A 14,308-nucleotide genomic window follows, 5' to 3' on the forward strand; every position below is an offset into this window, starting at 1 on the left:
AGACAAGAACTTGCAAAAAAAAAGAAATGTCATTAATATATTAAGAGAATACATTCTTGAAATTAAAATTACATCAGAACTTTTACAAGATTGTCCTAAGTTGCTAAACCTAACATCAACAGCTAATGTCCTAAGCTAAGAAGCCTGGCAAAGCTGATGATGAAGAAAAACAGGAAGAAGAAAATAAATTATTTCGTCTTCCTACTCTCGACAAAGAGAATAGCAAGTCGTATTATTTGCTCCTGCTTTCGAAGGCGACGAAGGTGAAGTTCTCTTCGAACTGCCACCAGATCACGTTTAATAGCCTCTGGAAATTGAATCCAGAGATTGTGAGGGATGTTGGCGATAGGGTATGGAGTTGGAATCCCATTTAAAAAGACATGTACAGTCTCATCGCCATAGTTGTAGAACCAGCCAAATGCAGCCATTTGTGGTGGTAAATGTAAAACGAGAGTGAGTTTGTGATAAAAGAGTTGATATGTAGGTTGATGTGAAGTGGTTGATTTTATAGGCAAAAGAATGCCATGAGACGCAAAGAAATTTAATGCTAACAGGTAGAATTAATTCTACCTCGTCTCCCCAGACTTGGAAGAAGGAAAACAGTCATTGGAAGTGTAAGTCAGGGTTAATGCGCACAACTAACAAGTAAAAAATTACTGTACGGGTATGTGAACCACTATCCCTAATGATATTGACTGTTAATATTCTACCCAAACATAGTCTGATTTAAACTGAAACTGTTTTTAGATTTTATGCTCAAATAAGTCAAGTAAAGAATCAGAATTTAATATCAGAACTTAGACTTATATCAGAACTTAACAGTTACCAGAACATAATTTCTTAACTCGAAAAATGAATGCCTATCTTAGTAAGTCCTCACACAAATTCTGATTTAGATTCTTCAGAACTTAATCATCAGAACATGCAATCAGAACTTGTCCTCAGAATTTGTGCAATGTGACATAGAAACTGTTCATCTAAAATAACATAGATCACCACAATTATTTTTATCATTCATATGGAGTGTTGAGTGTGTGCATTAAGCTAAATATCAGACAAAGAGTAAAGTCTAATTCACTTCAGTACACCTTAGAAATAAGGCATAACTAAAACTTTACTAAAAACCTGTCAGTATTCTGAAACCTGCTATTGAATGAATTCATGCTTGAGTCCACCTCAACTATTTTGTGCTAATTTTGTGCATCTTTTTAAATTCCATTTTACAGTGGCTTCTCAGTGTAAGTGAGTCATGACTGCTTATCAGAATTTATGCTATTATCAGAGTATTTCTCCAGTAATCATAGAGTGTGAAAAGTCACCAAGAAAATATTTTGATTTTCTGATGCATATTTACTTAATACCAGTAATGAACTTGGGTCGTCCCTTCTACATTTGTACTCTAGATCTCAAAGGAGTACCTGAATTTTAATCCTTGATTCTTTTTCTTTTTCTTTTGATAAGAGAGGTTTATCAGCACTTAATACATCCAAACAGATTTACTAGCATCAGAACTCAACAAATGAGAAGCAATATTCTAGTTTGTGACTTAGTAATAAGATAGACAAAGTAAACTCAACTACGCTCGATGTCAGAATTTGCTTGTGTCAATAGATTTCCACAGAAATAATTACTTCTAACATGGGATCATTAGTATATTGAAGATTACTAGGTCAACATCTAGCACAGGTATCCTCATAGGATTGAATAGTTACCTAAACAGACATATCACTATCAGAGTTTAGAAAGTTACATCAGACAACAGTCAGTACTTAAGCAAGTTTATAATTAAGCACATAATACACAAAGAGAGTAATTTCTGTAAATACTGATCATAAAGTCTAATGCATCAGAACAAAACTAAGCAGATTTAGAAAAAGAACCTGAAACCATTCCAAGTTCATTTACCAATCTTGTAAAAGTAGCTTCACACAATGGTTTGGTGAAGATATCTGCTAGTTGTTGATCTGTTGGAACAAAGTGCAATTCCACTGTACCTTCATCCACATGTTCCCTGATGAAGTGGTACCTGATGCTGATGTGCTTTGTCATTGAGTGTTGAACTGGATTACCTGTAATAACAATAATACTTTGATTATCACAGTAAATAGGGATTTTCAAATATGTTAACCCATAATCCAATAACTGATTCTTCATCCAAAGAATCTGTGCACAACAGCTTCCTGCAGCAATGTACTCTGCTTCTGCAGTTGATGTGGAAATTGACTTTTATTTCTTGCTAAACCAAGAAACCAATCTGCCTCCAAGAAATTGGCAGCTTCCACTTGTGCTTTTCCTGTCAATTTTGCAACCTGCAAAATTTGCATCCGAGTAACCTATTAGTTTAAAATCTGATTCTCTGGGATACCACAATCCCAGATCAGCTGTTCCCTTAAGATACTTGAATATTCTTTTTACAACTGTTAAGTGAGGTTCTCTTGGATCTGCTTGAAATCTTGCACAAAGACAGGTAGCATACATGATATCAGGTCTACTAGCAGTTAGATAGAGTAGAGAGCCAATCATACCTCTATAATCAGTAATATCTACTGATTTACCAGTATCCTTGTCTAGTTTTGTTGCAGTGGCCATGAGAGTGGATGCACTTGAACAATCTTGCATTCCAAATTTCATCAGCAAGTTTCTGGTGTACTTAGTTTGATAAATGAAAGTGCCTTCTTCATTCTGCTTGATTTGAAGGACCATAAAATAGCTAAGTTCCCCCATCATACTCATCTGATACCTTGACTGCATCAGTTTGGCAAACTTCTTGCAAAGTCTGTCATTTGTAGACCCAAAAATGATATCATCAACATAAATCTGGACCAGAAGTAAGTCCTTTCCATGGTTGAGGTAGAATAGTGTTTTGTATATAGTTCCTCTGTTAAATCCACTTTCCAGAAGAAACTGAGCTAAAGTCTCATACCATGCTCTAGGAGCTTGCTTAAGTCCATAAAGTGCTTTATCAAGCCTGTAGACATAATCTGGATATTTGGAATCTACAAAGCCTGGAGGTTGTTCAACATATACTTCTTCCTCCAATTCTCCATTGAGGATAGCACTTTTCACATCCATTTGAAAGACAGTAAACTTTTTGTGAGCAGCATAAGCCAAAAATATCCTTATGGCTTCCAATCTAGCAACTGGTGCAAATGTTTCATCATAATCAATTCCCTCCTGTTGAGAATATCCTTTTGCAACCAGCCTTGCCTTATTTCTTGTAATTATGCCATCACTATTAGTTTTGTTTCTGAATACCCACTTTGTACCAACAACAGATCTATTCTTTGGTCTTGGCACTAGGGTCCAGACTTTGTTTCTTTCAAATTAATTTAACTCTTCCTGCATTGCTTGCACCCAATCAGCATCTTGAAGAGCTTCTTCCACTTTCTTTGGCTCAGTCTGAGAAAGAAAAGAATTGTAAAGACATTCGTTTGAAGTACCTGTTCTAGTTATGACACCTGCGTCAGGATTTCCAATTATCAAATCAGGTGTATGTGATTTAGTCCACTTCCTTGCAGATGGAAGGTTTTCTCTAGAACTGGATGCTCCCCCATGATCCATGTTGTCTTCATTTTCATTTTCTGATGCTCCCCCTGAAACTATGCTCTCTGAGTTGGATTCTTCAGAATTTAGATTTTCAGAACTATCAGAACTTGGCTTATAAGAACTTGACGAATCAGAACTTGAAGAGCCAGATGTATGTTCTGATGCTTCTTGAGATGTGGTAAGATCTTGAGTATGCTCCCCCTGCATAGGTGCATCTTCCTTTGGCGTAGTCACCACAGTTTCAATAACATCAGAGTTTAATCCATCAGAGTTTGCAATATCAGGACTTAGATTGTCAGGATTATCAGTACAGAATTTGAGTCTTCATTTTCAAATCTCAGCTGATCATGATCAATAAAATCTTCAAGTCCAGTAATCTTCTTGTCATCAAAAGAGACATTGATAGATTCCATGACCACTCTTGTTCTCAAGTTATAGACTCTGAAGGCTTTTGTGGAAAGTGGATATCCAACAAAGATTCCTTCATCAGCTTTTAGATCAAATTTGGATAGCTGTTCAGGATGAGTCTTAAGAACAAAATACTTGCATCCAAATACATGAAAATACTTCAGATTTGGCTTCTTTTTCTTCACCATCTCATATGGTGTCTTTCCTTGCTTGTTAATGAGTGTCGCATTTGGAGTAAAACAAGCAGTCTGCACAGCTTCAGCCCAGAAATAGGTTGGAAGCTTTGCTTCTTCAAGCATTGTACGTGCAGCTTCAATGAGAGTTCTATTCTTCCTTTCAACAACTCCATTTTGCTGTGGAGTTCCAGGAGCAGAGAATTCCTGCCTAATTCCATGGTTTTTGCAGAACTCTTCCATTATCAAATTCTTGAACTCAGTCCCATTATCACTCCTTATGGTTTTCACAGAGTCTTTGACCAATTTATCCAGTTGTTTAACATGATCAATCAAGATAGATGCAGTTTCACTTTTTGTGTGCAAGAAATACACCCATGTGTATCTGGTGAACTCATCCACTATGACCAAAGCATATTTCTTCTTTGCAATAGACATGACATTCACTGGACCAAATAGATCAACATGTAGTAGATGATAAGGCTCAAGAATTGATGATTCAGTCTTGCTCTTGAATGAGGATTTTCTTTGTTTGGCCTTCTGACAAGAATCACAAAGACCATCAGGAGCAAATACTGACTTTGGCAGTCCTCTCACAAGATCTTTCTTGACCATCTCATTTATATTGTTGAAATTTAAATGAGAGAGTTTCTTGTGCCAATTCCAGCTTTCTTCAATTGATGCTCTACTCATCAGACAGATTGCAAAGCCATCAGTACTTGTTGAAAGCTTGGCTTCATAAATGTTACCACGCCTATATCCTTTCAGAACAACTTTGCCTTTAGATTTACTCACAACTTCACAGTGTTCTTCAAAGAAATCAAGATACTAACCTCTGTCACAGATTTGACTTATACTCAGCAGATTGTGTTTAAGTCCTGAGACCAAAGCTACTTCTTTAATGATGACATTCCCCAGATTGATATTGCCATATCCCAATATTTTTCCAATGTTGCCATCTCCATAAGAAACACTTGGGCCAGCTTTTTCCACAAAGTCTGATAGCAGGGCTTTATTTCCAGTCATATGTCCTGAATATCCACTGTCCAGAACCAGGATGTTTTTCCTGGTGCCCTGCAATCACAAAGACCACTAATGATTAGTTTTAAGGAGCCAGACTTGCTTGGATCCTTTGGCCTTATCAAGTTTGTTAACATTTGCAGCGGATTTACCATCAGAGTTTATGTTAACATTTTTCTTATCAAAACTTACACTATCAGACTTTGAATCAGAATTTACACTAGAAGGAACAATGGAAACTTTCTTTAAAGAAGGTTTTATTTGATAATAATCATAGTACAAACTATGATATTCCTTACACATATAAATGGAATGCCATAAACTACCAAAATAAAAACAAGGATTTTGTGGCTTATATCTAACAGACTGACTCTTAACTCCTGACTTTGAAGGTAAGGAGTTTATGTTCTTATTTTTCCTGCAAAAAGAGGCCAGATGGTTAGAACTTCCACAGTTATGACACGTTTTTCTAGGAGCTTTAGGAACAGGTTTATAATCATTGCTTTTATTCACACCTTCCTTTCCATTTCTATTTTTCCTAGGTGATTCTAACTTGTTTGCGTTCTTAACATCTTTCAGTTTATGCTTAAGCTGCTTCTTAGTCATTAAGCCTATGTTTACTTCAGCTGTCTTTTCCTGTTTTAGTTTGTCAGAAGTTAATCCCTTTTTAACTTCTGATTTCTCATTATCAGACTTTACAGTTACAAACTTAACAGGTTTTAACTTTGGCTTTTGCTTAACAACAACATGCTTAATTTCTACAGTTCCTTTATCATTCTTATCCTCTTCATAACCTAAGCCCTCTTTCCAGTTTTTACTACTTAGCAAATTTTGAGTTGCTCTGCCAGAATTAGTCCAAGTCCTGATAACCTCTCTTTCCTTTTCTAACTCAGTTTTTAGAGATTCATTCATTTTTAGCACTTCATCCCTAACATAAAAAGCATCATCTCTATCTTTCTGAGTTTGATGGAACATAACTAACTCTTTTTCTAAGAAATCATTTCTTTTCTTAAAAGCAAGATTTTCAGAAGTTAATCTTTCACATGTTAAAGTTTGATCTCTATAAATAACAAACATGGTTTTAAGATATCTTCTCAACTCATTAATATCATCAGTATGAAAAGCATAAGTAGTCTGAGGTACCTTTGATTCAGCAGCTTCAGAACTGCTTTCAGCACTTGCTTTATCAGCATTTTCCATCAAAGCATAATTATCCTCACTTTCAGAGTCTGAGGTGTCTGTCCAGCTTTTCTTCTTTGTGACAAGAGCCTTGCCTTTGTCAATCTTCACTTTCTTGCAATCAGGAGATATGTGGCCTTTCGCACCACAGTTATATCATTTGACATTGGTATAATCTCCTCTGTCAAACTTTCCTCCTCTGCCCTCAGATCTTCTGAAATTCTTCTTATCAGAATTTGTGCCTTTCCTGGAAAACTTCTTTCCCTTCCTGAACTTCCTGTATGCAATCTTTGTGATCCCTTTCACCATAAGAGCACACAGCTTCATCATCTCCTCATCAGCATCAGTCTCAGGCAAGCTTTCAGACTCTGAGTCATCATCACTTTCAGAACTTGATGACTCAGTATCAGACTTTGTGAAAAGAGCTTTACCCTTGTCTTTCCTTGAGGTAGCTGCCTTGGGGGATTCTTCTTCAACCTTAAGAGCAACTGTCCTTGACTTTCCTCCTTTTCTCTTGCTTCTTTATTCCATCTCAAGTTCATGAGTCTTGAGCATTCCATAGATTTCATCAAGAGTTGTTTCATCAAGATTGTAGTTGTCTCTTATTGTTGTTGCCTTCAAATCCCAGCATTCAGGAAGAGCTAACAGGAATTTAAGGTTTGTATCCTCAAGATCATACTCCTTATTAACCAGTGACAAATCATTCAAGAGTTTGACAAATCTATCATATAAATCAGTCAATGACTCATTAGCCTTTGAGTCAAAGTGTTCATACTCTTGAGTGAGTATTGTCTTCCTGTTCTTCTTAATTGTATTAGTTCCCTGACACCTTGTTTCCAGAGCATCTCATATCTCCTTTGCAGTCTTGCAGTTAATTACCCTGTTTGACATTACATTATCAATGGCACTATGCAGTAAGTGTCGTACCTTGGCATCCTTAGCAATTGATGTGATATCTTCAGCAGTGTAATCACTCTTCTCCTTTGGTACAGTCTTTGCTGCTTCACCTGCAACTGCAACAGCGAGCTTGGTTGGTTTGTGAGGTCCTTCCTTGATTCTATCAAGATATTATGGATCTGTAGCTTCCAGAAACATGGTCATCCTCACCTTCCATATGGCATATTCAGATGGTCTCAATATGGGAACTCTGATGGTTTCATACCGACTTTGAATTTGTGTTTTTGGAGGTTCTTCAGTTTTGTTAGGCTTAGTTGGAGTTTCTGTGTCAGACATGATTGTGTTTGGATCTTAAACTGTATGTGCGTTAAAAGATAGGCTCTAATACCACTTGCTAGGTCACACACACACTGTAGAGGGGGTGAATACAGTGTAAAGTACAATCAAATCGAACTTTAAAAACTCAAGTAACAGAAAACAAACTTTATTGAAACAATAAACTCTGTTACAGTATGGAACTGTTACCTCTCAGTGATGAACCAATATCACGAGAGCTGCTAGGGTTACAATGAATAATCTTCTCGAATATAATAACACTTATAGTGTAAACCCTATGTCTGTGTTTATATACTACACAGTTACAAGATAATCGCTAATTGATATGGAATATAATTCCGCTTCCTAAAATATATCAATCAGATATCTTTTCTTCCAAGTATTCTATTCTTCATAGAATTCCTTCTTCATGCATATCTCTTCTTATGTTTGTCTCGATCTTCTTTCCTTTAATCAGCTGCTGTCCTTATCTGAACGTCCTTCAGTACTTAAGTTCTGATATCCATCTTCTGATAATTATCTTCTGATAATATAAGTACTGATATCCTTAAGTCCTGACTTCCAGTAAGTATTGATTTATCCTGTTTAAGTAAGATCTGTAAAACTAAACATAAATCATATTAGCCATGATATTATCAAATATATCTAACAACTAGGTTTCCTTCATACTTAAATGCATAATATGTGTCTAAAGTTTGCCACTTCTGCAAAATATGTACTTGATCTTTCACAAATGTAATTTGTGTACTTCAAATTTCACATAAATGAACATGTTTACCATAAATAAATGTCCATTATCCTTCCAAAAATCTAACTTGTTGAGGAACGACCTCTTCCAGTTTGCAACGGCTACACCATAGTTAGGAGTCTTCGTGGAATCATTTATAAGTGAATCACCCGACAATAGCTTCATAGCAAGAATCTTTGGAGTCCTCTTCTCACATCAACCAGTTTTAGCTGCGAGTTGGCTCGAACCTCCAGTCATACTACGATTGCCTCCCATCCTTGACGTACGTTAAGGTATGATTTTTTTTATCTTCTGTAGGTGAAGCTGTTAGTTTTCACATCTTGGGGGAAGCTACTCGTTGCAACAACCTTTGTTTTGAAAATGATATGAACTCTCCTTCCTGATTTATTTTCTTTGTCTTCTCCATATGCAAATCCGAGTCCATTCCAAATGAGATCCTTTTGTTAGGTCCATCATTTTCTTGAGCTTTCATAGCGCATGCTTCTTCCTTTAATGGGTCCACAATTGAACCTCGCACCAACTTCGTCCTGTATCGAGGGGTCATTTTGTCCCTCTTTATTCTTTAATCCCAAGCATATTGCGAAGCTCCTAAGTCGTTGACAGAAACTGTCAACTTTAGTTTAAACTAAGCATCAATGAACCTGCAAACTTGAAGCTGCAAGATACTCATGAATTGAGGTGAAACTGGGAGCTATTATCTCCATATTAATAACCATGGACAAGGGGACCTGCAAGGTGTTAGCGACATATATATTCTACACATTAAGTATGGAGGTGAATGAACCTGCATCCATTTGTATATGTTATTGAACCTGTTAAGCTCAAGTGAGCTTCAACAAAATCTGTTAGATAACTGGGAGTGCCACTGAACCTATGAATCACACCTTGATTGCAATGAACTTGTTATGATAGCAACTCGCATATATAGCTGAACGTGCACATACTTCTCTAAGCACTTTGGCATTTCCGCACAACCGATTAGATAGCATACAAAAGAGCAAATACCATAACATCCCTTTTCAATTATTCTAACGAGTATGCTCTTAATGATAGGTAAATTTATCCACATGAAGCTGTTCAATACCCACGTTCATACATAAATAAACGTTATAACTTAGAAAATGCCAAACAATTATGACCTTTTTCCTATAACACATCTCATAGGATAAACAAATTACACTATAATCAGAGCATTAGGTTCATGTACAACCCAATTATAAAGAAATCCAAGTATAATTGTTCATTTCAGTTCTAATAAAATTTAAAATTTCTTTTAAAATTTAATAATTTTTAAATTATAAGACTAAGGGATATATCCACCTACTACCCCCTGAGTTCTTTAATATAATTTAACCTTATAGTGAAGAACTAGGTTCAAGCGTGCAGTCATAGCCCAATATGTAAATATACATACAAACCACATAATTAACCTAAACCATGTAGAGTATACCAAATAACAGATAGTTCAAATCAGATGTAAACATAGTAGAATTGTGAAGCTATATATGAAACTATGAGCGTATTAAATCTCATTAATCATGCAAGTTTTTCAACTGATCGAGCATATAAACATGCAATAATCTCAAACCATAAACCAATCATCCAGCCTACCTTTTATATGGAAATCTACCTTATGTAATAGAATGGAGAATAAAAATCAATATACATGTACCAAATTAAGGTGATGGGTAAACTCGGGAATTAAAATTCGTACCTCGAACCTTGCGCAAGTATGTCATGAACCCTACGGATGAGCTTCTCTAGCTTGACCTTTCATGTAGCATGTAACCTTCCATCCATAACGCTAATGAACCTTTAGAGGGTGATCTCGAATCTTATTCTGGAAGTACCGTCGAGTCTTCTGTTGACGTGCAACAAGCTTCAGCTACAAATTGACTTGAACTTCTAACTACGGCGCAAACCCTTCAAGTCCCTGATGTATGACCTTATATCCATCCTTTATGTACAAGGCACATATATTCCACCTCGTACTTGCATGAACCTCCATGGTCACAGTTTCCATACTCGTATGTACCTGAACCACGCCGAGATCCAAATATTTACATGAACCTGCACCTTGCAGCTCTTCTACCTAATATACCTTCATTCCCATGTTGAAATGGTTCAGATGCATGCACCTCTTCTTCCTCAGATTCATCACTTAACCTCCGCCTGAATGGTGAGCAGAGCTTAGGTGTGGATTAAAATCTCCATCATCATCTTCTGCAGTAAGCGCCACGGTGAACCTGGACCCAGTCTTGTTCCATAACCAACCCATATGTCTTCTATTCCAGTCCATATATAACCAAAATCATCATCCGTAATCCAAATCTAAGCTTCACATGAACCTCTAAGCATACGTGTATATACTTATTGTAAGAAACAATAGGTTTGGTAAGAGAAGCGGCTACCATATGTAATATTCCTTCCAATGAATACTGTGTATTCCAAGTTGCAAAACTTTCTAAGTTTAGCTGCCTGATCCCGCGATGAGATTCCACCAACGATCCTTCCGGTAGAAGCCCTTTACATAATACTATGAGGAAACATGAACCTAGCATCCTTCAAAAGTTTATGAAGTTTGCGAAAAAAGAACCTCATTTAACCAATTATCAGTTTTAACCGACATTTAACCTTTTATTAAGTGACAAACAGCTTCAACTACGAACCTCTAAGCCTACATGAGCATCCTCGTTGTAGGAAACAAGAGGTACCATAGGAGAAACATTTATCAGTCTTCATTATGGTCATGCCAAATTACCTTTCCCCGGAGCTGGACTATCTAGGTTCAAGTAGTCAAACTTAGATAAAAATATTTTCATAGATCCTTCTAGTAGAGTCCTTCTGCTTGTAAAATTTCTAGCGTATACACCTCAAAGAGGATCTTATGACCTCATTGTACTAATTTTCTTCCATATGAGTCTCCCTCATAGATGCTTGAATCCTACTGGTTCAGGTGACTTCCCATCATTGAATCTCCCGTATGAGAACCTCATTTCGATGAAGACTCTTGACCTTTAGAATCTTCTCCCTGAAACTTATCTTCCAAGCTGTCTACATCCTTATGTGTGTCCAGGTCCTTTGATGCCTCCTCGCCTATGAGGTTCGCATCTTCATATGAGCTTCTTTGATATCATCCAAGTTCACATGTTGCTCAGTATCCTAGAGATTCATATTCTCGATTTCAGCTATCTTCACCATTTAGGAGGTTCATATACTTATATAATTTTTCATGTCCTCCTACGTCTCATCATCCTGGAGGTTCGTGTACTCATATGAGCCTTTTTGTTTGTATCCAAATTTACATGTTGTTCATATAACCAAGAGGTTTATAAAATTGAAAGAAATCAACTTCAGCTGTTGCTCCTCAATCTGGGGGTTCATACAATTGACAACAATCAACTTTTGCTTATATTTACTGATCAGGAGGTTCTTACAATTGAAAACAATCAGCTTTTGCTGCTGTTGTTTATTGAACAGGAGATTCATACAATTGACATAAACTAGCTTTAACTGATGTTCAACAATCAGGAGGTTCATACATTTGACAAAAATCAGCTTCAACTGCTGTTTATTGATCAGAAGGTTCCCCCTCAGCTTTGGGTTCAGCTGCTTCCAAAATTTCCACAGTGAGAACTTTTGTAGTCATTAACCTCTTAGAAGTTTAACCTCCAAGATGAGGTTCTTCTTTGGGCTTCGAGAACCTTCTGCCACGAGGCAACCTTCAGATTGAGGTTCCTCTTGTCTTCTGCTCATGTACCTTTCACCTGAAAATTCTCTGAACAACTTTGACTTCCATCAGCAGGTAAATGTTCAGCTTCGGGCCTGAAGCTCTTATGGTCTGAGTTAGACAACCTTTACATCCATCAGCAGCTTGAGGTCCAGTTTTGCGCCTGAGACTCGTCTAAAACTATTCTTCAGATTGTAATGAGTGTAAAATATCTTCCTTTCCGGTCATTTTTCTTGGTCCTTTCTCACCAAAACCGTAACCCATGAATACCAAAGTCGTATCTTCATTTTTACACATTTTTACCTATTTTCTCCGATGAACCATGGTTTTTTCTTCATTTCTTTGGTTTTTTTGACATACCTTCTTGAGAGATTGGTTCTCCTTCATGTATATCGTCTTGATTCACGAAATCCTTTGTTAAAACGTCATTCTTAGGCTCATTTACAAGATTACAACCATTGTTCTTCAAGGTACGACCATCGTCAGACATATTTCCTCTCTAAAGATGATGATGATCCCCTCCTTCTAGCGCCAAAAATGTTGTGAGAGGAATTTGGTAATAACACCCCGAGTTAATCGTGCCTAAATAACTGAATTACCCTTGATTTTCGGGTGAGAATGTGGCTGCTGCAGCTGTTGAAAAGAGGTGTGACTGCAGAGATAAAGCCGGAATTGTGTATGAGCTGAATCGGCAAAGAACCAAGTAAAAATGGCAGGGAATAACCTTCTCAATATGGCCAAAATGTACTCGAAAAATAGTCACAATAGTTACATGTGCCAATTCACGTAGGAAGTGATTATTCAAACCCCCTTTGCCAATTGTCTACATACCCTATATATAGGGATCAAATTCAATGTAGTTCTTTAGGGCTGGACTCCATTCCTTGGCCAATAATCCACCTTTTTGATAAGCCAAAACCAGTTCCCACAATTAATCCAACTGTTTTCAAGTGAGGTTCTAGTGTCTAAGTGCGGCTGGACACTAGAAACCTATTTTAATGCGTAACCGAGACATGATTATCATTAAACCATGTATTTATTCTTTAATCCTTGTTATTTACCACGTTAATAGTGGTGGAATCCTTTTAACAATCCATTCCACGTGTCCAAAATCTATCCAACCACTTTTTAAGTGAGCTTCTAGTGTCCTAACTCCAGCAGGACACTCAAAACTTGACTAATCCATAATTAAATATAATTATCCAATAAATCTGGTATATATCCTTTAATTAGGAGTTATCACCACGTTTTTAATGATAGAAATGCATTAGGAAGCCATTCCTTGAAGATAGAGTCCATTCTTCTTGATTTTAGGAGCTACGGTCCTCGTTACATACTGATTCTGCCCAGGAGGTACGTTGTTCCTGTCAGCTGAAGTATGCTAATGGCACCTCACCATCCTTTATATCCAAGCACCTCACCTGTCCACAAGTGCTTATTCCTGATACATTCCAGTACCTTTCATGACCACATAAACCTAACAACAGCCAACTGAATCTCCTGATCGGCTACTATTATACTAAGAACCCCGCACCTCAGTGCTGTACCTCCAGAAACATAAATCATTGAACCAAATGCATACTAAAATACATCATAGTCTCTGTCAATCAAGTCCAACCCCTTTATGGGCCTTAAATCTAACTCATGCAAGATTTAGGACATAACAAATAGTATAATATAAATATATAGTGGTTTGTGATTGTAGTTCGATTTTTACAATTATTTAGAAATAAAATTCGCAATTAAATCACAAATATGAGATTTCTATATTATAACTTCATAAAGAGCTATATAATTATAAACAATACGAGCAATTGATGGGATTGAATGAATTATCCTGCCTAATCCATTGTCCAATAGTCGATGTCTCCGGCGGTCAAATATTTCAAACCTGGGCATAATTTTATTGGGTTTGTTAACTGAACATCGATGTATTTAAAAAAAAGAATAATGCTCCTTGGGTAATTTATTGTCAAAGGTGAGGATCAGCAAATTTATTCTTCTTATCCCCGGAGATGGTAAAAAATTCCAAATATTATTGTCCTACAAGGTTAGGTTCGTTTTGTTGACGGCTAAGTAAGTAGTTTGCAGTCGTATTTATAATTCAAGAATCACCATTTTTCTTAAAAACACAACTCACTTGAATGTCACTACTGGAATGATCACGCAGGTTCTAGAACGAACCAGTAAGGGGGTCCAAAAATGTGAACTTACTGGGTTGACAACTTGAGAAAAAAAACGGAAGATTCTTATTCGATAAAAGATTACATT

Source organism: Apium graveolens, unplaced genomic scaffold (genome assembly GCF_009905375.1).
Source record: "Apium graveolens cultivar Ventura unplaced genomic scaffold, ASM990537v1 ctg4912, whole genome shotgun sequence".
Lineage (NCBI taxonomy): Eukaryota > Viridiplantae > Streptophyta > Magnoliopsida > Apiales > Apiaceae > Apium > Apium graveolens.